The sequence below is a fragment of the Stenella coeruleoalba genome, assembly GCF_951394435.1.
Source record: "Stenella coeruleoalba genome assembly, contig: scaffold_61, whole genome shotgun sequence".
Taxonomy (NCBI): Eukaryota; Metazoa; Chordata; class Mammalia; order Artiodactyla; family Delphinidae; genus Stenella; species Stenella coeruleoalba.
This window is the reverse complement of record NW_027646361.1, coordinates 919,491-944,740: the sequence shown is the minus strand read 5'-3', so window position 1 is coordinate 944,740 and position 25,250 is coordinate 919,491. Positions and strand designations below refer to the sequence as shown.

At 44.3% G+C, this 25,250-nt stretch overlaps 1 long non-coding RNA gene across 10 annotated transcripts in view; it reads right to left on the bottom strand.

Annotated features, from left to right (window-relative positions):
- The window catches only part of LOC307181154, a 2,002,597-nt gene that overhangs the window by 1,081,359 nt on the left and 895,988 nt on the right, over window positions 1–25,250 (bottom strand). For 3 of the 10 annotated variants that reach the window (XR_013826040.1, XR_013826041.1, XR_013826042.1), the window contains exon 1: window positions 2,193–2,285. The exons of the other annotated variants lie outside the window; for them this stretch is intronic. This is a non-coding gene — a long non-coding RNA (uncharacterized lncRNA). Of the gene's footprint in view, window positions 1–2,192; window positions 2,286–25,250 lie in introns of those variants that run through there. 10 annotated transcript variants of the gene reach the window in all.

The window sequence follows — 25,250 nt, the reverse complement described above, 5'->3', positions numbered from 1 at the left end:
GTCTCTGGAAGACCAGGTGGAGGGAGGCCTCACGGAGTGATGCCCAGGGTCACAGACCTGTCGCAGCTGCTGTTTGTTAGTTCAAGTCCTGCTCTGAGGTGCTCTGTGTCAGCTCTGAGCGACAGGTGAGCTGGGGGTGCTCTGCAATGAGGGCTATGTGCACGGTTCCTGTGTGCCCAGCCCTGCCACGGTACCTGCAAGGGTAGCTCTGTATCCTGGGAGGGGCCTGACCACGAGAGCCCCGAGGGCTGGGGTGGGGGTGGGGTACCTGCCCAGGTGAGCTCCATATTCTGGGATTGGTCTGACCACGAGAGCCCCATGGGCTGCTGGGGACCTGGTAAAGGATGTCAGGACAGTCAGTGAAGCCACCGAGGATATACCTCCAGTTGCTCCTAATTCCTACACCCTGCTGGTCATTCTACCAACCACCAGGACATGGTATTCTGTATTAGTCTTCAATGATGCCTTCTTTTGTATTCCATTAGTCCCAGAGTCACAAGAAATTTTGGCTTGTGAGTGGCAGGACTCAACATACAACTAAAACAATACTTCCGGGCCGTCTGGCCCCAAGGGTGCAAAAATTCCCACACCATCTTTGGGGAAAGCTTAGCTAAAGACCTAAAAGTTCTACCTCTGGAAAAGGAAACCCTCCTTCAATATGCAGACGACATTCTGATCACCAGCCCTACTAAGGAGGCCTCTGAACTACCAAGCCAATAAAGGATAGAAGTTGTCCAAGAAAAAGCTCAAATATCACAGACTGCGGTGACCTGCCTGGGCTTCATTCTCACAGAAGGTCAGAGAAGCCCATCCCAGGAAAGGGAAGAAACCATTTTCAGCCTTACCCCTTTCTAAAACTAGAAGACAGCTTAGGGGTTCCTGGGGAGGCCAGGGTTTGCTGCTTCTGGATCCCTAACTACAGTCTACTAGCTGGGCCTCTATATGAAACACTGAAAGGAAAAGATGATGATCCTTTTGAATAGAATCCAGAAGTGGCCTTTCAAGAATGGAAAGAGCAGTCAATTCAGACCCTTGCCCTGGAACTCCCTAATTTAGCTAAACCCTTTGACCTTTACATTCCCGGTGAAAGGTGAATCGCCATTGGAGGATTAGTGCAAAAACTGGGACCACTTGAAATGGAACAATGCAAGAATGCCATCCAGGTAGGATAAACTACGGTCACTAAGGGGCTTGGCCCACTGCCACATCTGGCCAAGATACTGGCGGTATCTAAAAACCTGGAAATCAGCAGCCCAAAAGGCCACCTCCCTCCTAAGGGAAAAGGACCCCACGTGGTGATCCTAACCACCAACCATGCCCTGAAGTTGCAGGGTTCGCTCCGTGGGCACACCGACCTCGAGTGAGGAGGCCCTCCAACTCCAACATCCAGAGAGATAACCGGGGGCAACAGGGCACCATGACGACTCGTGTGAACATCACTTGACCTGGAGTTTCTCTCATAAAACAACAAGAGTGTGTCCCAAAAGAGTAGACTACTGCTTGCAGGACTTACTGCACCCAGAGGGGAGCTAATAATCTTGGCGGGGGAACAGTATACCACACTGTCACCATAGAAAAGCCTACAGACACCGTGATGATGGTGGCCAATAAGACCGGCTGGACTCCTGTTTACTTCAAAAGGCTGTTGACTCAGTAGCCATCATGGTCCTTGGTCACCACTGACCCTGGACTGTCTGGGAGTTGAGCGGGCAGGGCTCTGACACCTGGTGCTGTTTGTACGTTAATTCAGGGGCCTAATTGAAGAAAGCGCAGACTACTGGTCAGAGCATCTAGGCTGGCAGAGACGGTCAGCCTAAGGTGGCCGAACAAATGTGGGGCGGGGTGAAACCGGCCCCCACAGCGTCTCTGCACATCTCTTTCCTGGACCCTTAAAGGTCATTAGAATCTATAACACTTCCAATGCTGGTGCTCAGGTGGACGAGCAGGGAGGCAGGGGTCCTGGGGACAATCAACGTCACCGGGAGGCTGCTGGGGAGAAGCTCTGACCCTCGCCCCAGGGTATGAGGGCTCCCAACTCAGCACTCAGCAGTTACAGAAGAAGGGTCTGCACCCTCAGCACTCCAAGAATGAGGAACGGGACAAAAGGCAGAGGAGGGGTTTGTCCCCAGCAAAGCCCATTAAAAATCCCTGGGAGATAAAAATAGAATCTGGGCAATAAAGTCAAGTCTAACCTTTTTTATCCTTTGTGCTTTGTCTAATTTCACGTGCTCCTAGGGTCCCGCATGCAGAGGTTCCACACCCGGCACTTCAGACCAGATTTCCTAGTGCAGAATGGCTGGGTCGACACCTCAGCTCCTGGGGCCCAGTGCAGACTCCACGATATAGAGGCTGAGCTACAGCCAACCCGGCCCTCGAGAGCTCCGCCGCCTCCCTCCCTCCCACTGACTCTGACAGGATCTCTACACAGCAGCCCAGCCCACAGCCCACGGGGTAGTGCATGCTCTCACCTCTCCATTCTCTGATCAAAATATAAAGTTTCCTTTGCTTGTGAACCAAACTCAGTCTCGATCTGTTGGCCCCAATGACACTGGGCAGGGGGACACTTGTTGGGGTCCACTCTGGAGGATCAGTAACAGAAATTGAGACTATTGTAACCTCAATGAACAGATGTGTGAGCCAAACTGTAGTTAACATAGAACAGTGTATAAGGCTCGGGTAAAATAAGATGTTTTTAACACTTCCATTTGATATTTCCATCACTTTTTATAAGCAAGTTCAGTGAAAAGGTTTGTCTTATTTGTCAGGTCAATATTAGAGAAACGAAGTGATTTCTTTCCAAGGATGTACAGCTAATAATCTTGGTTAAACCTTCAATCTTGTTTTAAATGCTTTTCCATTGAAAATGATACCTCTCTTTCAGCTCCCCCATTTCTGAGAAGTATAAAATCTTATAATTTATTATTACCAAAGGGGAAAGGTGGGAGGAGGGATAAATTAACAGTTTGGAATGAACACATACACACTGCTATGTATAAAATAGATCATCAACAAGGAACTACTGTATAGCACAGGGAACTACACTCAACATTTTGCAATAACCTATAAGGGGAAATAATCTGAAAAAGAATAGATATTTTTATTGACATCATCTATCAATGACAGTTAAAGTGTAGCCTAAGGGAAGCTGGTGGTGAGTGCTTCTGACCCTGAAGACTTCAATCATCTAAAGTTTGGACTCTGCCTACTTCCCAAGGCCCTTAATGAACATATGTGTAGCCGTAGCTTAAAAACTTCCCCAGTTTGGGTTTCGGGGAGACACTGATTTTGAAAAAGCCCTGGTGTTCTCCTTACATGAATGGGACTCTTCCTACTGCTAAAACATGTCTGTCACACCCAGAGGATGGTATACCGTCTGATCGGGAAGAGTTTGGAAAAGGCATCTCATCTCCTCATCTCCTGGTGCTCGGGTTCACCCCTCCAGCGTCTTTACTAACAGTCTCCCCACTTGGAGATGTCAGCACTGTCAACATCCTGTTGCGTACAGTTTGGAATTTGTCCAGAGGATGAAGCGGAAGGATGAGGAACAATGAGAGACAAGTCCTAGGTGTTCAGACAGGCACATGTCACTCTAATTTCCAATCAGGAAGACGAATTGACCAAAGGCTAGGGTTGCCCATGGAAACAGTATAGGGCTTGAGGAAATCCCGCTGCTTTGTGGCCAGTTCCCATAAACACGAGTTGAACAATGGAACTCAGGGGCAGTAAAATTCACAAAACTGCAGAGTTGAAAATATCCATCACTGAAAAATGTCTTGAGGAAAGTCAGAGAAAAGGACTTGTAAGCAAGGGAGAATGGCAGGAAAGGGATTTCAGGAGGTAGAAAGGACTCGCCATTAAGCACAAGAAAAGGAGCTGAACATTGCCAACATTGCAGTTGGCCAAAAAGGGTGTATGCGTTCTTTTCTGTATATATTCAAGAAAAGGGCATACACTTTTTTAGCCAACCAAACAGGTGGGCACTGGAAGTCAATACTACAAAAGATATCACTTCGCATCAGTCAGAAGAGCCATCCTCATAAAGCGTAAACAACAGAAATGCAGGACAGGGCAAGGAGAAGAGGGAGCCCTGTGAGACTTATAGTGGAAATGTATATTGCCAACGGCCATTCTGGAGAAGTGTATTGTGTTTACTAAAGCATCTAAAAAATGAGCTACAGAGCATAGGGCACTTGCACTCATGGGCGTATATCTTGGGAAAAACAAAAATCGAGAGGACACAGGCACCCCAATGTTTACCCCCTCTCTGTTTAAAAGATCCTCGACTAGGATATAACTTAAATGTCTCTGGAGGGAAAAAATGGATAGAGATGTGGTACTTAGGTAGAGTGGAATATTATTCAGCCTGGAAATCAATGAAATATGGCCAGTTGTAACAACTCCGGAGGAGTTACGTATGATCATTCTAAGTGACAGAATTCAAAAAGAAAAAGACACATATCATAAGATATCACTTAAAGGTGGAATCCAAAATGGCTACACATGAAATAAATTACAAAACAAAAACATAGTCAAATATGTAGAAAACACGCATAAGGCTGCTAAACGGGAAAGGTGGGGAGGGGTGAGGCATCATCCAGGAGGTTGAAATTAGCAAAGATACCATTCCAAATACCAAACTGATAATCAACAAGGCCTACACGGTAGCTAAAAGAACTGCACTCAGCACACTCAAGTCACCGGAAAAGAATGTATACGACTGGTAAGAATCTGAAAAAGAATTTATTGATGTCTCTCTGTACGTGAATCAAGTGGATGTACAGCAGCAAGAAACAGAGCTTTGAAAATCAGCTGTAACCAATATAGTAATAAATTGAAAAAAATAAACGACAGAGAGACAGAGAAAACCTCTTACAACTTTTCCTCAGGGACGGTGATGCAACATGGATTGAACACATCTAGACCCACAGCAGGATGAGACATAAGGCTGGAAACTGTTTGCGCTAAGAGAAATGTGAGGTTGGGTGAGGAAATGCACACCCTTTAAAGTAATACTACCTGGTACCCATTCAATGGGTCCCAAATCTGCAGGTTCAAGGGATCTTCCTACAGCTAAAACATGCATGGAAAACCCAGAGGACTGTACACCATGTGATCGGGAGATGTGTCTAAAATGCACCTCATTTATCCTCTCCTGGTGCTCCTGTTCACCATTCCAGCCACGCTACTTAGAATCTCCCCACTTGGAGAATCAGCACATTTAAACTTCTGTTTCACACATTTTGCAAATTGTGAGGAGGATGAACGGGAAGAGGGGGAACCAATGAGAGAAGAGTTGTAGGGGTTTGGACGGGCACATATCACTCTAATTTCCCATTAAGAGTAAGAATTAAAGGAAGGCTCAGCCTGCCTCGCCGGAGCCAAAATAGGGCCTGAAGCAATCCTGCAGGTTTGAGGTCAGCTCACAAAAGAGCAACTTAAAAAATGGAGCTCAGGGTCACTGCAATTCACAAACCTGCAGAGTTATAAATGAAAACTAACGTCCAAAAATATGTTGAGGTAAGGCAAAGAAGAGGATCTGAATGCAAGACAGAATTGCAAGAAACAGATTTCAAGAGATAGATTGGACTCGTCTTTAACGCACATGAAAAGCGGCAGAATTTCGACAATGATGCAGTTGGCCCAAAAGGGCGTATGCGTTTTTTCCTGATTATATCCAGGAAAAAACGCATACGCACTTTATGGGCAACGAAGCAAGCAAGCAATGCAAATGTGCACAACAAAGAAGTCTCACTTCCCACCGGTCAAAAGGGCCATCCTAAAAAATTGTAAAAACCAGAAATGCAGGACAGGCCATGGAGAACAGGGAGCCTTTATACGCTGATGGGCAGTGTGTGAACTGCCGAGAGCCACTCTGGAGAAGTGTATGGTGGTTCCTAAATCATCTAAAAAACAGAGCTACAGAGCATAGGACACTTCCAATCATGGGAGTATATCTAGGGAAGTCTAAAAATCAACAAGACACAAGCACACCACAGTTTAGGGCTACTCTGTTTACAAGAACCTCAACTTCAGTACACCTTAAATATCCCAGGAAAGAGAACAATGGATAAAGAAGATGTGGTACTTATGTACAATGGAATATCTCTTCACCATGAAATCAATGTAATAAGGCTAGTAGAAGGATAAAGAGTGGATTTAGGTCCGATAATACTACTTGAAATAAGTCAAACAGAAAAAGAAACATATCATAAGATATCACTTATAGAGGGAGGGTAAATATGGCTGCACAAGAAATGAATTACAGAACAGAACAGTGTCTCACATTTAGAAAACACACTTATGTCAGCTTAAGGGGAAAGGAGAGGTGGGGTGATGCATAAAACCAGAGTTTGAAATTAGCACAGATACCGTTCAATAAACCAAATAGGTATTAGACAAGATCTACACCTTGCTCAATGAACTGGCCTCAACACACCCTATACACCGCAGAGAAATATATCTGAGTAATAAGAATCCTAAAACCCATGTATTGATATATCTCCATAAGGGAATCAAGTGTGTGCAGAGCGGCACAAACACAGCAGTGAAAATGAGCTAAACCCCATTATAGAAATAAATTTTAAAAACAAAACGCTGAAACAATGAAAGAGAGAAAAATTCTTACAAAATTTGCTCAGGGGCTGTGATGCAACCTGGATTGACCACATATAAACCCACAGCTGGATAAGACATAAGGCTGGACACTTGGGGCTGACAGGATTGGTGAGCTTTGGTGAGCAACTGCCGAAAGTTTAATGCAATACTTCATGCTACTCAGTCCAAGGGTCCCAACACTCCAGGTTGAAGGGAATCTTCCTACAGCTAAACCATGCTTGGGAAACCCAGCGACTGGTATACCATATGATCGGGAAAGGTTTCTAAAACGCACCTCATTTTTCCTCTCCTGGGGCTCCGGATCGACATTCCAGCCGCTTTACTAACAACATCCCCACATGGAGTCAATGCCTTTAAGTTCTGGTATCGCACAGTCTGCAGTTAGTGCAGAGGATGAATGGGAATAGGGGGAACCAGTGAGAAACTAGCTGTAGCGGTTTAAATGGGCACATGTCACTCTAATATCACATCAGTAAGAAGAATTAACCAAAGGCACAGCAAGGTGCCCCAGAAGAAAAATAGGGCTTCAAGGAATCCTGTGGTTACGGGGCAAGACCACAAAAATAAGAGCTAAAAAATGGAGCTAAGGGCCACTGCAATTCAAAACCCTGCAGAGTTATAAAGGCCAACTATTTTTTAAAAATATATTGAGGTAAGGCTATGAAGAGGCATTGAAAGCAAGGCAGAATTGCAGGAAACCGATTTCAGGAGGTAGACTGGAATTGCATTGAAAGCATAGGAAAAGAGGCAGAACGTCCACAATGATGCACTTGGCCAAAAAGGGCGTATGCGTTTTTTCCTGAATATATTCAGGAAAAAACGCATACGCACTTTTTGGCCAACCAAGCAAGCTTGCAAAGGAAATCTGCACTACAATGAAGTCTCACTTCCCCCCGGTCAAAAGGGCCATCTGAAAAATGTGTAAAATCCAGAAAGGCAACAGGCCATTGAGAACTGGGAGCCTTGTTATGCTGATGGGCGGGATGTAAATTGCCAACAGACACTCGGGAGAAGTGTATGGTGTTTCCTGAAACATCTAAAAAACAAAGCAACAGAGCCTAGGGCACTTCCACTTATGGTCCTATAGCTTAGGGAAATTAAAATCAAAAAGACACAGCCACCCCAAAGTTTGGGACGCCTCTGTTTACAAGAACCTCGTTTACGGTACAAGTTCAATATCGCAGAAAGTGAAAAATGGATAAAGAACTTGTGGTACTTACGTACAATGCAATATCACTCAGCAATGAAATCTATGTGATCAGGCCCGTAGCAGCATAATGAGTGGATTCCGGTATGATGATTCGAACTGAAATAAGTCACACAGAAAAGAAACATCATAAGGTATCACTAATACACAGAATGTGAACTTGGCTACACATGAACTGAATTACAAAAGAGAACAGTGTCTCAAGTTTAGAAAACCAACTTACGCTTGCTTAAGGGGGAAGGTGAGTTGGGGTGCTGTATAAAACCAGAGATTGAAATGAGCACAGATAAAGTTCCTTAAGCCAAATATGGAATAGACAAGAGCTACTCCTTGCTCAACGAAATGGACTCAACACCCCATATTAAACGCCTAAGAATGTACCTGACTAGTAAGTATCTTAAAACCTATGGATTGCTATGTCTCCAAAAGAGAATCAAGCGTGTGTACAGGGGCATAAACGCAGCAGTGATAGGATTGGAGAGGTTCGGTGAGCAAATGAAGACCCTTTGAAGTCATATTGCATGGTACCCATTCCACGGGTTTCAACTACCCAGGTTTTAGGTATTCTTCCTTCAGCTAAAACATGCATGTGGAACCTAGAGTATGATCAACCATGTGATCGGGAGACGTGTTCAAATATGTCTCAGTTTTCGTACCCTGGTACTCGGGTGCAACATTCCAGACGCTTTACTAACACTCTCCCGACTTGGAGAGTCAGTCCCTTTAACCTCCTGTTTGGCCCAGTTTGCAATTTCTGCGGAAGATGAACAGGAATAGCAAGAACCAATGAGAGGCTAGCTGGAGGTGTCTGGACGGGCAAATTTAACTCTCATTTCCCACCAGGAAGAGGAATTAACCAAAGGCTCAGCGTGCCGTGCCGGAACCAGATTAGGGACTGAAGCCATTCTGCGGTGTGGCGGCCAGCTCACAAGAAAGCGAGTTGAAGAAAGGAGCTCAGGGGCACTGTAATTCACAAACCTGCAGAGTTATAAATGACAGCTATCGTCCAAAAATAGACTGAACTAAGCCTGCCAAGAGGACTTGAAAGCGGGGCAGAATTGCAGGAAACCGATTTCAGGAGGTAGACTGGAATTGCATTGAAAGCATAGGAAAAGAGGCAGAACGTCCACAATGATGCACTTGGCCAAAAAGGGCGTATGCGTTTTTTCCTGAATATATTCAGGAAAAAACGCATACGCCCTTTTGGCCAACCAAGCAAGCTTGCAAAGGAAATCTGCACTACAATGAAGTCTCACTTCCCCCCGGTCAAAAGGGCCATCTGAAAAAAGTGTAAAATCCAGAAAGGCAACAGGCCATTGAGAACTGGGAGCCTTGTTATGCTGATGTGCGGGATGTAAATTGCCAACAGACACTCGGGAGAAGTGTATGGTGTTTCCTGAAACATCTAAAAAACAAAGCAACAGAACCTCGGGCACTTCCACTTATGGTCCTATAGCTTAGGGAAATTAAAATCAAAAAGACACAGCCACCCCAATGTTTGGAACGGCTCTGTTTACAAGAACCTCATTTACAGTACAAGTTCAACATCGCAGAAAGTGAAAAATGGATAAAGAACTTGTGGTATTGACTTACAAAGCAATATCACTCAGCAGTGAAATCTGTGTCATCAGGCCCTTAGCAGCACAATGAGTGGATTCAGGTATGATGATTCTAACTGAAATAAGTCACACAGAAAAAGAAACATCATAAGATATCAGTAATACACGGAATGTAAACTTGGCTACACAGGAACTGAATTACAGAACAGAACAGGGTCTCAAATTTAGAAAACCAACTTATGCTTGCTTAAGGGGAAAGGTGAGTTGGGGTGCTGCATAAAACCAGAGATTGAAATGAGCACAGATAAACTTCCTTAAGCCAAATATGGAATAGACAAGAGCTACTCCTTGCTCAACGAAATGGACTCAACACCGCATATTAAACGCCTAAGAATGTACCTGACTAGTAAGTATCGTAAAACCTATGGATTGCTATGTCTCCGAAAGAGAATCAAGCATGTGTACAGGGGCATAAACGCAGCAGTGATAGGATTGGAGAGGTTCGGTGAGCAAATGAAGACCCTTTGAAGTCATATTGCATGGTACCCATTCCACGGGTTTCAACTACCCAGGTTTTAGGTATTCTTCCTTCAGCTAAAACATGCATGTGGAACCCAGAGTATGATCAACCATGTGATCGGGAGACGTGTTCAAATATGTCTCAGTTTTCGTACCCTGGTACTCGGGTGCAACATTCCAGACGCTTTACTAACACTCTCCCCACTTGGAGAGTCAGCGCCTTTAACCTACTGTTTGGCCCCGTTTGCACTTTCTGCGGAAGATGAACAGGAATAGCGAGAACCAATGAGCTACTAGCTGGAGGTGTCTGGACGGGCAAATTTAACTATCATTTCCCACCAGGAAGAGGAATTAACCAAAGGCTCAGCGTGCCGTGCCGGAACCAGATTAGGGCCTGAAGCCATCCTGCGGTGTTGCGGCCAGGTCACAAGAAAGCGAGTTGAAGAAAGGAGCTCAGGGGCACTGTAATTCACAAACCTGCAGAGTTATAAATGACAGCTATCGTCCAAAAATAGACTGAAGTAAGGCTGCCAAGAGGACTTGAAAGCGGGGCAGAATTGCAGGAAACCGATTTCAGGAGGTAGACTGGAATTGCATTGAAAGCATAGGAAAAGAGGCAGAACGTCCACAATGATGCACTTGGCCAAAAAGGGCGTATGCGTTTTTTCCTGAATATATTCAGGAAAAAACGCATACGCCCTTTTTGGCCAACCAAGCAAGCTTGCAAAGGAAATCTGCACTACAATGAAGTTTCACTTCCCCCCGGTCAAAAGGGCCATCTGAAAAAAGTGTAAAATCCAGAAAGGCAGGACAGGCCATGGAGAACTGGGAGCCTTGTTATGCTGATGGGCGGGATGTAAATTGCCAACAGACGCTCGGGAGAAGTGTATGGTGTTTCCTGAAACATCTAAAAAACAAAGCAACAGAGCCTAGGGCACTTCCACTTATGGTCCTATAGCTTAGGGAAATTAAAATCAAAAAGACACAGCCACCCCAAAGTTTGGGACGCCTCCGTTTACAAGAACCTCGTTTACCGTACAAGTTCAATATCACAGAAAGTGAAAAATGGATAAAGAACTTGTGGTACTTACGTACAATGCAGTATCACTCAGCAATGAAATCTATGTCATCAGGCCCGTAGCAGCATAATGAGTGGATTCAGGTACGATGATTCTAACTGAAATAAGTCACACAGAAAAAGAAACATCATAAGATATCACTAATACACGGAATGTAAACTTGGCTACACAGGAACTGCATTCCAAAACAGAACAGGGTCTCAAATTTAGAAAACCAACTTATGCTTGCTTAAGGGGAAAGGTGAGTTGGGGTGCTGCATAAAACCAGAGATTGAAATGAGCACAGATAAAGTTCCTTAAGCCAAATATGGAATAGACAAGAGGTACTCCTTGCTCAACGAAATGGACTCAAAACCCCATATTAAACGCCTAAGAATGCACCTGACTAGTAAGTATCTTAAAACCTATGGATTGCTATGTCTCCAAAAGAGAATCAAGCGTGTGTACAGGGGCATAAACGCAGCAGTGATAGGATTGGAGAGGTTCGGTGAGCAAATGAAGACCCTTTGAAGTCATATTGCATGGTACCCATTACACGGGTCTCAACTCTCCAGGTTTAAGGTATTCTTCCTTCAGCTAAAACATGCATGTGGAACCCAGAGTATGATCAACCATGTGAACGGGAGACGTGTTCAAATATGTCTCAGTTTTCCTCCCCTGGTACTCGGGTGCAACCTTCCAGACGCTTTACTAACACTCTCCCAACTTGGAGAGTCAGTCCCTTTAACCTCCTGTTTGGCCCAGTTTGCAATTTCTGCGGAAGATGAACAGGAATAGCGAGAACCAATGAGAGGCTAGCTGGAGGTGTCTGGATGGGCAAATTTAACTCTTCTTTCCCACCAGGAAGAGGAATTAACCAAAGGCTCAGCATGCCGGGCCGGAACAAGATTAGGGCCTGAAGCCATCCTGCGGTGTTGTGGCCAGGTCACAAGAAAGCGAGTTGAAGAAAGGAGCTCAGGGGCACTGTAATTCACAAACCTGCAGAGTTATAAATGACAGCTATCGTCCAAAAATAGACTGAAGTAAGGCTGCCAAGAGGACTTGAAAGTGGGGCAGAATTGCAGGAAACCGATTTCAGGAGGTAGACTGGAATTGCATTGAAAGCATAGGAAAAGAGGCAGAACGTCCACAATGATGCACTTGGCCAAAAAGGGCGTATGCGTTTTTTCCTGAATATATTCAGGAAAAAACGCATACGCCCTTTTTGGCCAACCAAGCAAGCTTGCAAAGGAAATCTGCACTACAATGAAGTCTCACTTCCCCCCGGTCAAAAGGGCCATCTGAAAAAAGTGTAAAATCCAGAAAGGCAGGACAGGCCATGGAGAACTGGGAGCCTTGTTATGCTGATGGGCGGGATGTAAATTGCCAACAACCACTCCGGAGAAGTGTATGGTGTTTCCTGAAACATCTAAAAAACAAAGCAACAGAACCTAGGGCACTTCCACTTATGGTCCTATAGCTTAGGGAAATTAAAATCAAAAAGACACAGCCACCCCAAAGTTTGGAACGGCTCTGGTTACAAGAACCTCGTTTACAGTACAAGTTCAACATCGCAGAAAGTGAAAAATGGAGAAAGAAGTTGTGGTATTTACTTACAAAGCAATATCACTCAGCAATGAAATCTGTGTCATCAGGCCCTTAGCAGCACAATGAGTGGATTCAGGTATGATGATTCTAACTGAAATAAGTCACACAGAAAAAGAAACATCATAAGATATCAGTAATACACGTAATGGAAACTTGGCTACACAGGAACTGAATTACAGAACAGAACAGGGTCTCAAATTTAGAAAACCAACTTATGCTTGCTTAAGGGTAAAGGTGAGTTGGGGTGCTGCATAAAACCAGAGATTGAAATGAGCACAGATAAAGTTCCTTAAGCCAAATATGAAATAGACAAGAGCTACTCCTTGCTCAACGAAATGGACTCAACACCGCATATTAAACGCCTAAGAATGTACCTGACTAGTAAGTATCTTAAAACCTATGGATTGCTATGTCTCCGAAAGAGAATCAAGCAAGTGTACACGGGCATAAACGCAGCAGTGATAGGATTGGAGAGGTTCGGTGAGCAAATGAAGACCCTTTGAAGTCATATTGCATGGTACCCATTCCACGGGTTTCAACTACCAAGGTTTAAGGTATTCTTCCTTCAGCTAAAACATGCATGTGGAACCTAGAGTATGATCAACCATGTGATCGGGAGACGTGTTCAAATATGTCTCAGTTTTCATACCCTGGTACTCGGGTTCAACATTCCAGACACTTTACTAACACTCTCCCGACTTGGAGAGTCAGTCCCTTTAACCTCCTGTTTGGCCCAGTTTGCAATTTCTGCGGAAGATGAACAGGAATACCGAGAACCAATGAGAGACTAGCTGGAGGTGTCTGGACGGGCAAATTTAACTCTCATTTCCCACCAGGAAGAGGAAATAACCAAAGGCTCAGCGTGCCATGCCAGAACCAGATTAGGGCCTGAAGCCATCCTGCGGTGTTGCGGCCAGGTCACAAGAAAGCGAGTTGAAGAAAGGAGCTCAGGGGCACTGTAATTCACAAACCTGCAGAGTTATAAATGACAGCTATCGTCCAAAAATAGACTGAAGTAAGGCTGCCAAGAGGACTTGAAAGCGGGGCAGCATTGCAAGAAACCGATTTCAGGAGGTAGACTGGAATTGCATTGAAAGCATAGGAAAAGAGGCAGAACGTCCACAATGATGCACTTGGCCAAAAAGGGCGTATGCGTTTTTTCCTGAATATATTCAGGAAAAAACGCATACGCCCTTTTTGGCCAACCAAGCAAGCTTGCAAAGGAAATCTGCACTACAATGAAGTCTCACTTCCCCCCGGTCAAAAGGGACATCTGAAGAAAGTGTAAAATGCAGAAAGGCAACAGGCCATTGAGAACTGGGAGCCTTGTTATGCTGATGGGCGGGATGTAAATTGCCAACAACCACTCCGGAGAAGTGTATGGTGTTTCCTGAAACATCTAAAAAACAAAGCAACAGAACCTAGGGCACTTCCACTTATGGTCCTATATCTTAGGGAAATTAAAATCAAAAAGACACAGCCACCCCAATGTTTGGAACGGCTCTGTTTACAAGAACCTCGTTTACAGTACAAGTTCAACATCGCAGAAAGTGAAAAATGGATAAAGAAGTTGTGGTATTTACTTACAAAGCAAGATCACTTAGCAATGAAATCTGTGTCATCAGGCCCTTAGCAGCACAATGAGTGGATTCAGGTATGATGATTCTAACTGAAATAAGTCACACAGAAAAAGAAACATCATAAGATATCACTAATACACGGAATGTAAACTTGGCTACACAGGAACTGAAATACAGAACAGAACAGGGTCTCAAATTTAGAAAACCAACTTATGCTTGCTTAAGGGGGAAGGTGAGTTGGGGTGCTGCATAAAACCAGAGATTGAAATGAGCACAGATAAAGTTCCTTAAGCCAAATATGGAATAGACAAGAGCTACTCCTTGCTCAACGAAATGGACTCAACACCGCATATTAAACGCCTAAGAATGTACCTGTCTAGTAAGTATCTTAAAACCTATGGATTGCTATGTCTCCGAAAGAGAATCAAGCATGTCTACAGGGGCATAAACGCAGCAGTGATAGGATTGGAGAGGTTCGTGAGCAAATGAAGACCCTTTGAAGTCATATTGCATGGTACCCATTCCACGGGTCTCAACTCTCCAGGTTTAAGGTATTCTTCCTTCAGCTAAAACATGCATGTGGAACCAAGAGTATGATCATCCGTGTGAACGGGAGACGTGTTCAACTATGTCTCAGTTTTTGTACCCTGGTACTCGGGTGCAACATTCCAGACGCTTTACTAACACTCTCCCGACTTGGAGAGTCAGCGCCTTTAACCTCCTGTTTGGCCCAGTTTGCAATTTCTGCGGAAGATGAACAGGAATAGCGAGAACCAATGAGAGACTAGCTGGAGGTGTCTGGACGGGCAAATTTAACTCTCATTTCCCACCAGGAAGAGGAAATAACCAAAGGCTCAGCGTGCCGTGCCGGAACCAGATTAGGGCCTGAAACCATCCTGCGGTGTTGCGGCCAGCTCACAAGAAAGCGAGTTGAAGAAAGGAGCTCAGGGGCACTGTAATTCACAAACCTGCAGAGTTATAAATGACAGCTATCGTCCAAAAATAGACTGAAGGAAGGCTGCCAAGAGGACTTGAAAGCGGGGCAGAATTGCAGGAAACCGATTTCAGGAGCTAGACAGGAATTGCATTGAAAGCATAGGAAAAGAGGCAGAACGTCCACAATGATGCACTTGGCCAAAAAGGGCGTATGCGTTTTTTCCTGAATATATTCAGGAAAAAACGCATACGCCCTTTTTGGCCAACCAAGCAAGCTTGCAAAGGAAATCTGCACTACAATGAAGTCTCACTTCCCCCCGGTCAAAAGGGCCATCTGAAAAAAGTGTAAAATCCAGAAAGGCAGGACAGGCCATGGAGAACTGGGAGCCTTGTTATGCTGATGGGCGGGATGTAAATTGCCAACAACCACTCGGGAGAAGTGTATGGTGTTTCCTGAAACATCTAAAAAACAAAGCAACAGAACCTAGGGCACTTCCACTTATGGTCCTATAGCTTAGGGAAATTAAAATCAAAAAGACAGAGCCACCCCAAAGTTTGGAACGGCTCTGTTTACAAGAACCTCGTTTACAGTACAAGTTCAACATCGCAGAAAGTGAAAAATGGATAAAGAAGTTGTGGTATTTACTTACAAAGCAATATCACTCAGCAATGAAATCTGTGTCATCAGGCCCTTAGCAGCACAATGAGTGGATTCAGGTATGATGATTCTAACTGAAATAAGTCACACAGAAAAAGAAACATCATAAGATATCAGTAATACACGGAATGTAAACTTGGCTACACAGGAACTGAATTACAGAACAGAACAGGGTCTCAAATTTAGAAAACCAACTTATGCTTGCTTAAGGGGAAAGGTGAGTTGGGGTGCTGCATAAAACCAGAGATTGAAATGAGCACAGATAAAGTTCCTTAAGTCAAATATGGAATAGACAAGAGCTACTCCTTGCTCAACGAAATGGACTCAACACCGCATATTAAACGCCTAAGAATGTACCTGACTAGTAAGTATCGTAAAACCTATGGATTGCTATGTCTCCAAAAGAGAATCAAGCATGTGTACAGGGGCATAAACGCAGCAGTGATAGGATTGGAGAGGTTCGGTGAGCAAATGAAGACCCTTTGAAGTCATATTGCATGGTACCCATTACACGGGTCTTAACTCTCCAGGTTTAAGGTATTCTTCCTTCAGCTAAAACATGCATGTGGAACCCAAGTATGATCAACCATGTGAACGGGAGACGTGTTCAAATATGTCTCAGTTTTCCTCCCCTGGTACTCGGGTGCAACATTCCAGACACTTTACTAACACTCTCCCCACTTGGAGAGTCAGCGCCTTTAACCTCCTGTTTGGCCCAGTTTGCAATTTCTGCGGAAGATGAACAGGAATAGCGAGAACCAATGAGAGACTAGCTGGAGGTGTCTGGACGGGCAAATTTAACTCTCATTTCCCACCAGGAAGAGGAAATAACCAAAGGCTCAGCGTGCCATGCCAGAACCAGATTAGGGCCTGAAGCCATCCTGCGGTGTTGCGGCCAGGTCACAAGAAAGCGAGTTGAAGAAAGGAGCTCAGGGGCACTGTAATTCACAAACCTGCAGAGTTATAAATGACAGCTATCGTCCAAAAATAGACTGAAGTAAGGCTGCCAAGAGGACTTGAAAGCGGGGCAGCATTGCAAGAAACCGATTTCAGGAGGTAGACTGGAATTGCATTGAAAGCATAGGAAAAGAGGCAGAACGTCCACAATGATGCACTTGGCCAAAAAGGGCGTATGCGTTTTTTCCTGAATATATTCAGGAAAAAACGCATACGCCCTTTTTGGCCAACCAAGCAAGCTTGCAAAGGAAATCTGCACTACAATGAAGTCTCACTTCCCCCCGGTCAAAAGGGCCATCTGAAAAAAGTGTAAAATCCAGAAAGGCAGGACAGGCCATGGAGAACTGGGAGCCTTGTTATGCTGATGGGCGGGATGTAAATTGCCAACAACCACTCTGGAGAAGTGTATGGTGTTTCCTGAAACATCTAAAAAACAAAGCAACAGAGCCTAGGGCACTTCCACTTATGGTCCTATAGCTTAGGGAATTTAAAATCAAAAAGACACAGCCACCCTAAAGTTTGGAATGGCTCTGTTTACAAGAACCTCGTTTACAGTACAAGTTGAACATCGCAGAAAGTGAAAAATGGATAAAGAAGTTGTGGTATTTACTTACAAAGCAATATCACTCAGCAATGAAATCTGTGTCATCAGGCCCTTAGCAGCACAATGAGTGGATTCAGGTATGATGATTCGAACTGAAATAAGTCACACAGAAAAAGAAACATCATAAGATATCAGTAATACACGGAATGTAAACTTGGCTACACAGGAACTGAATTACAGAACAGAACAGGGTCTCAAATTTAGAAAACCAACTTATGCTTGCTTAAGGGGAAAGGTGAGTTGGGGTGCTGCATAAAACCAGAGATTGAAATGAGCACAGATAATGTTCCTTAAGCCAAATATGGAATAGACAAGAGCTACTCCTTGCTCAACGAAATGGACTCAACACCGCATATTAAACGCCTAAGAATGTACCTGACTAGTAAGTATCGTAAAACCTATGGATTGCTATGTCTCCGAAAGAGAATCAAGCATGTGTACAGGGGCATAAACGCAGCAGTGACAGGATTGGAGAGGTTCGGTGAGGAAATGAAGACCCTTTGAAGTCATATTGCATGGTACCCATTCCACGGGTTTCAACTACCCAGGTTTTAGGTATTCTTCCTTCAGCTAAAACATGCATGTGGAACCTAGAGTATGATCAACCATGTGATCAGGAGACGTGTTCAAATATGTCTCAGTTTTCGTACCCTGGAACTCGGGTGCAACATTCCAGACGCTTTACTAACACTCTTCCGACTTGGAGAGTCAGTCCCTTTAACCTCCTGTTTGGCCCAGTTTGCAATTTCTGCGGAAGATGAACAGGAATAGCGAGAACCAATGAGAGACTAGCTGGAGGTGTCTGGACGGGCAAATTTAACTATCATTTCCCACCAGGAAGAGGAATTAACCAAAGGCTCAGCGTGCCGTGCCGGAACCAGATTAGGGCCTGAAGCGATCCTGCGGTGTTGCGGCCAGCTCACAAGAAAGCGAGTTGAAGAAAGGAGCTCAGGGGCACTGTAATTCACAAACCTGCAGAGTTATAAATGACAGCTATCGTCCAAAAATAGACTGAAGTAAGGCTGCCAAGAGGACTTGAAAGCGGGGCAGAATTGCAGGAAACCGATTTCAGGAGGTAGACTGGAATTGCATTGAAAGCATAGGAAAAGAGGCAGAACGTCCACAATGATGCACTTGGCCAAAAAGGGCGTATGCGTTTTTTCCTGAATATATTCAGGAAAAAACGCATACGCCCTTTTTGGTCAACCAAGCAAGCTTGCAAAGGAAATCTGCACTACAATGAAGTCTCACTTCCCCCCGGTCAAAAGGGACATCTGAAGAAAGTGTAAAATGCAGAAAGGCAACAGGCCATGGAGAACTGGGAGCCTTGTTATGCTGATGGGCGGGATGTAAATTGCCAACAACCACTCTGGAGAAGTGTATGGTGTTTCCTGAAACATCTAAAAAACAAAGCAACAGAACCTAGGGCACTTCCACTTATGGTCCTATAGCTTAGGGAAATTAAAATCAAAAAGACAGAGCCACCCCAAAGTTTGGAACGGCTCTGTTTACAAGAACCTCGTTTACAGTACAAGTTCAACATCGCAGAAAGTGAAAAATGGATAAAGAAGTTGTGGTATTTACTTACAAAACAATATCACTCAGCAATGAAATCTGTGTCACAAGGCCCTTAGCAGCACAATGAGTGGATTCAGGTATGATGATTCTAACTGAAATAAGTCACACAGAAAAAGAAACATCATAAGGTATCAGTAATACACGGAATGTAAACTTGGCTACACAGGAACTGAATTACAGAACAGAACAGGGTCTCAAATTTAGAAAACCAACTTATGCTTGCTTAAGGGGGAAGGTGAGTTGGGGTGCTGCATAAAACCAGAGATTGAAATGAGCACAGATAAAGTTCCTTAAGCCAAATATGGAATAGACAAGAGCTACTCCTTGCTCAACGAAATGGACTCAACACCGCATATTAAACGCCTAAGAATGTACCTGTCTAGTAAGTATCTTAAAACCTATGGATTGCTATGTCTCCGAAAGAGAATCAAGCATGTCTACAGGGGCATAAACGCAGCAGTGATAGGATTGGAGAGGTTCGTGAGCAAATGAAGACCCTTTGAAGTCATATTGCATGGTACCCATTACACGGGTCTCAACTCTCCAGGTTTAAGGTGTTCTTCCTTCAGCTAAAACATGCATGTGGAACCAAGAGTATGATCATCCGTGTGAACGGGAGACGTGTTCAACTATGTCTCAGTTTTTGTACCCTGGTACTCGGGTGCAACATTCCAGACGCTTTACTAACACTCTCCCGACTTGGAGAGTCAGCGCCTTTAACCTCCTGTTTGGCCCAGTTTGCAATTTCTGCGGAAGATGAACAGGAATAGCGAGAACCAATGAGAGACTAGCTGGAGGTGTCTGGACGGGCAAATTTAACTCTCATTTCCCACCAGGAAGAGGAAATAACCAAAGGCTCAGCGTGCCGTGCCGGAACCAGATTAGGGCCTGAAACCATCCTGCGGTGTTGCGGCCAGCTCACAAGAAAGCGAGTTGAAGAAAGGAGCTCAGGGGCACTGTAATTCACAAACCTGCAGAGTTATAAATGACAGCTATCGTCCAAAAATAGACTGAAGGAAGGCTGCCAAGAGGACTTGAAAGCGGGGCAGAATTGCAGGAAACCGATTTCAGGAGCTAGACTGGAATTGCATTGAAAGCATAGGAAAAGAGGCAGAACGTCCACAATGATGCACTTGGCCAAAAAGGGCGTATGCGTTTTTTCCTGAATATATTCAGGAAAAAACGCATACGCCCTTTTTGGCCAACCAAGCAAGCTTGCAAAGGAAATCTGCACTACAATGAAGTCTCACTTCCCCCCAGTCAAAAGGGCCATCTGAAAAAAGTGTAAAATCCAGAAAGGCAGGACAGGCCATGGAGAACTGGGAGCCTTGTTATGCTGATGGGCGGGATGTAAATTGCCAACAACCACTCGGGAGAAGTGTATGGTGTTTCCTGAAACATCTAAAAAACAAAGCAACAGAACCTAGGGCACTTCCACTTATGGTCCTATAGCTTAGGGAAATTAAAATCAAAAAGACAGAGCCACCCCAAAGTTTGGAACGGCTCTGTTTACAAGAACCTCGTTTACAGTACAAGTTCAACATCGCAGAAAGTGAAAAATGGATAAAGAAGTTGTGGTATTTACTTACAAAACAATATCACTCAGCAATGAAATCTGTGTCACAAGGCCCTTAGCAGCACAATGAGTGGATTCAGGTATGATGATTCTAACTGAAGTAAGTCACACAGAAAAAGAAACATCATAAGATATCAGTAATACACGGAATGTAAACTTGGCTACACAGGAACTGAATTACAGAACAGAACAGGGTCTCAAATTTAGAAAACCAACTTATGCTTGCTTAAGGGGAAAGGTGAGTTGGGGTGCTGCATAAAACCAGAGATTGAAATGAGCACAGATAAAGTTCCTTAAGTCAAATATGGAATAGACAAGAGCTACTCCTTGCTCAACGAAATGGACTCAACACCGCATATTAAACGCCTAAGAATGTACCTGACTAGTAAGTATCGTAAAACCTATGGATTGCTATGTCTCCAAAAGAGAATCAAGCATGTGTACAGGGGCATAAACGCAGCAGTGATAGGATTGGAGAGGTTCGGTGAGCAAATGAAGACCCTTTGAAGTCATATTGCATGGTACCCATTACACGGGTCTTAACTCTCCAGGTTTAAGGTATTCTTCCTTCAGCTAAAACATGCATGTGGAACCCAAGTATGATCAACCATGTGAACGGGAGACGTGTTCAAATATGTCTCAGTTTTCCTCCCCTGGTACTCGGGTGCAACATTCCAGACACTTTACTAACACTCTCCCCACTTGGAGAGTCAGCGCCTTTAACCTCCTGTTTGGCCCAGTTTGCAATTTCTGCGGAAGATGAACAGGAATAGCGAGAACCAATGAGAGACTAGCTGGAGGTGTCTGGACGGGCAAATTTAACTCTCATTTCCCACCAGGAAGAGGAAATAACCAAAGGCTCAGCGTGCCATGCCAGAACCAGATTAGGGCCTGAAGCCATCCTGCGGTGTTGCGGCCAGGTCACAAGAAAGCGAGTTGAAGAAAGGAGCTCAGGGGCACTGTAATTCACAAACCTGCAGAGTTATAAATGACAGCTATCGTCCAAAAATAGACTGAAGTAAGGCTGCCAAGAGGACTTGAAAGCGGGGCAGCATTGCAAGAAACCGATTTCAGGAGGTAGACTGGAATTGCATTGAAAGCATAGGAAAAGAGGCAGAACGTCCACAATGATGCACTTGGCCAAAAAGGGCGTATGCGTTTTTTCCTGAATATATTCAGGAAAAAACGCATACGCCCTTTTTGGCCAACCAAGCAAGCTTGCAAAGGAAATCTGCACTACAATGAAGTCTCACTTCCCCCCGGTCAAAAGGGCCATCTGAAAAAAGTGTAAAATCCAGAAAGGCAGGACAGGCCATGGAGAACTGGGAGCCTTGTTATGCTGATGGGCGGGATGTAAATTGCCAACAACCACTCTGGAGAAGTGTATGGTGTTTCCTGAAACATCTAAAAAACAAAGCAACAGAGCCTAGGGCACTTCCACTTATGGTCCTATAGCTTAGGGAATTTAAAATCAAAAAGACACAGCCACCCTAAAGTTTGGAATGGCTCTGTTTACAAGAACCTCGTTTACAGTACAAGTTGAACATCGCAGAAAGTGAAAAATGGATAAAGAAGTTGTGGTATTTACTTACAAAGCAATATCACTCAGCAATGAAATCTGTGTCATCAGGCCCTTAGCAGCACAATGAGTGGATTCAGGTATGATGATTCGAACTGAAATAAGTCACACAGAAAAAGAAACATCATAAGATATCAGTAATACACGGAATGTAAACTTGGCTACACAGGAACTGAATTACAGAACAGAACAGGGTCTCAAATTTAGAAAACCAACTTATGCTTGCTTAAGGGGAAAGGTGAGTTGGGGTGCTGCATAAAACCAGAGATTGAAATGAGCACAGATAATGTTCCTTAAGCCAAATATGGAATAGACAAGAGCTACTCCTTGCTCAACGAAATGGACTCAACACCGCATATTAAACGCCTAAGAATGTACCTGACTAGTAAGTATCGTAAAACCTATGGATTGCTATGTCTCCGAAAGAGAATCAAGCATGTGTACAGGGGCATAAACGCAGCAGTGACAGGATTGGAGAGGTTCGGTGAGGAAATGAAGACCCTTTGAAGTCATATTGCATGGTACCCATTCCACGGGTTTCAACTACCCAGGTTTTAGGTATTCTTCCTTCAGCTAAAACATGCATGTGGAACCTAGAGTATGATCAACCATGTGATCAGGAGACGTGTTCAAATATGTCTCAGTTTTCGTACCCTGGAACTCGGGTGCAACATTCCAGACGCTTTACTAACACTCTTCCGACTTGGAGAGTCAGTCCCTTTAACCTCCTGTTTGGCCCAGTTTGCAATTTCTGCGGAAGATGAACAGGAATAGCGAGAACCAATGAGAGACTAGCTGGAGGTGTCTGGACGGGCAAATTTAACTATCATTTCCCACCAGGAAGAGGAATTAACCAAAGGCTCAGCGTGCCGTGCCGGAACCAGATTAGGGCCTGAAGCCATCCTGCGGTGTTGCGGCCAGCTCACAAGAAAGCGAGTTGAAGAAAGGAGCTCAGGGGCACTGTAATTCACAAACCTGCAGAGTTATAAATGACAGCTATCGTCCAAAAATAGACTGAAGTAAGGCTGCCAAGAGGACTTGAAAGCGGGGCAGAATTGCAGGAAACCGATTTCAGGAGGTAGACTGGAATTGCATTGAAAGCATAGGAAAAGAGGCAGAACGTCCACAATGATGCACTTGGCCAAAAAGGGCGTATGCGTTTTTTCCTGAATATATTCAGGAAAAAACGCATACGCCCTTTTTGGTCAACCAAGCAAGCTTGCAAAGGAAATCTGCACTACAATGAAGTCTCACTTCCCCCCGGTCAAAAGGGACATCTGAAGAAAGTGTAAAATGCAGAAAGGCAACAGGCCATGGAGAACTGGGAGCCTTGTTATGCTGATGGGCGGGATGTAAATTGCCAACAACCACTCTGGAGAAGTGTATGGTGTTTCCTGAAACATCTAAAAAACAAAGCAACAGAACCTAGGGCACTTCCACTTATGGTCCTATAGCTTAGGGAAATTAAAATCAAAAAGACAGAGCCACCCCAAAGTTTGGAACGGCTCTGTTTACAAGAACCTCGTTTACAGTACAAGTTCAACATCGCAGAAAGTGAAAAATGGATAAAGAAGTTGTGGTATTTACTTACAAAACAATATCACTCAGCAATGAAATCTGTGTCACAAGGCCCTTAGCAGCACAATGAGTGGATTCAGGTATGATGATTCTAACTGAAATAAGTCACACAGAAAAAGAAACATCATAAGGTATCAGTAATACACGGAATGTAAACTTGGCTACACAGGAACTGAATTACAGAACAGAACAGGGTCTCAAATTTAGAAAACCAACTTATGCTTGCTTAAGGGGGAAGGTGAGTTGGGGTGCTGCATAAAACCAGAGATTGAAATGAGCACAGATAAAGTTCCTTAAGCCAAATATGGAATAGACAAGAGCTACTCCTTGCTCAACGAAATGGACTCAACACCGCATATTAAACGCCTAAGAATGTACCTGTCTAGTAAGTATCTTAAAACCTATGGATTGCTATGTCTCCGAAAGAGAATCAAGCATGTCTACAGGGGCATAAACGCAGCAGTGATAGGATTGGAGAGGTTCGTGAGCAAATGAAGACCCTTTGAAGTCATATTGCATGGTACCCATTACACGGGTCTCAACTCTCCAGGTTTAAGGTGTTCTTCCTTCAGCTAAAACATGCATGTGGAACCAAGAGTATGATCATCCGTGTGAACGGGAGACGTGTTCAACTATGTCTCAGTTTTTGTACCCTGGTACTCGGGTGCAACATTCCAGACGCTTTACTAACACTCTCCCGACTTGGAGAGTCAGCGCCTTTAACCTCCTGTTTGGCCCAGTTTGCAATTTCTGCGGAAGATGAACAGGAATAGCGAGAACCAATGAGAGACTAGCTGGAGGTGTCTGGACGGGCAAATTTAACTCTCATTTCCCACCAGGAAGAGGAAATAACCAAAGGCTCAGCGTGCCGTGCCGGAACCAGATTAGGGCCTGAAACCATCCTGCGGTGTTGCGGCCAGCTCACAAGAAAGCGAGTTGAAGAAAGGAGCTCAGGGGCACTGTAATTCACAAACCTGCAGAGTTATAAATGACAGCTATCGTCCAAAAATAGACTGAAGGAAGGCTGCCAAGAGGACTTGAAAGCGGGGCAGAATTGCAGGAAACCGATTTCAGGAGCTAGACTGGAATTGCATTGAAAGCATAGGAAAAGAGGCAGAACGTCCACAATGATGCACTTGGCCAAAAAGGGCGTATGCGTTTTTTCCTGAATATATTCAGGAAAAAACGCATACGCCCTTTTTGGCCAACCAAGCAAGCTTGCAAAGGAAATCTGCACTACAATGAAGTCTCACTTCTCCCCAGTCAAAAGGGCCATCTGAAAAAAGTGTAAAATCCAGAAAGGCAGGACAGGCCATGGAGAACTGGGAGCCTTGTTATGCTGATGGGCGGGATGTAAATTGCCAACAACCACTCGGGAGAAGTGTATGGTGTTTCCTGAAACATCTAAAAAACAAAGCAACAGAACCTAGGGCACTTCCACTTATGGTCCTATAGCTTAGGGAAATTAAAATCAAAAAGACAGAGCCACCCCAAAGTTTGGAACGGCTCTGTTTACAAGAACCTCGTTTACAGTACAAGTTCAACATCGCAGAAAGTGAAAAATGGATAAAGAAGTTGTGGTATTTACTTACAAAACAATATCACTCAGCAATGAAATCTGTGTCACAAGGCCCTTAG